Consider the following 312-nt stretch of genomic DNA (forward strand, 5'->3'; position numbering starts at 1 on the left):
TGACGCTCTCGGCACCCTTAATCCTTCACAAATTCCTCCAAATTACCCTCTCGCCCAACCCATTCATCTGCGTCCCATTTTCAAAACACATCCCCTCCTCCTCGCGTTCAGTCACGCAGCATCCGAGCATCTTCCGTTTGTGAGCATCTCTTTTACACGGATGCCGCTCCTGGATAATTCTAGAAATTGTGTTCTAGAAGACGCCAGAAGGCCTCGCGTTTGCATCTCGGATTCTCGGGCAAGTTTAAGTGGGTCTGAGGCCATTGTAAAGTTTGTTTGCATGATCGATTGCAAGGGAGGTCTGTTAGGGGG

At 50.0% G+C, this 312-nt stretch overlaps 1 protein-coding gene across 1 annotated transcript in view; it reads left to right on the top strand.

Annotated features, from left to right (window-relative positions):
• Nucleotides 1-312, top strand: part of LOC119585960 — a 33,655-nt gene that overhangs the window by 468 nt on the left and 32,875 nt on the right. The gene's annotated exons all lie outside the window — the stretch shown is intronic.

Source organism: Penaeus monodon, chromosome 20 (genome assembly GCF_015228065.2).
Source record: "Penaeus monodon isolate SGIC_2016 chromosome 20, NSTDA_Pmon_1, whole genome shotgun sequence".
Taxonomy (NCBI): domain Eukaryota; kingdom Metazoa; phylum Arthropoda; class Malacostraca; order Decapoda; family Penaeidae; genus Penaeus; species Penaeus monodon.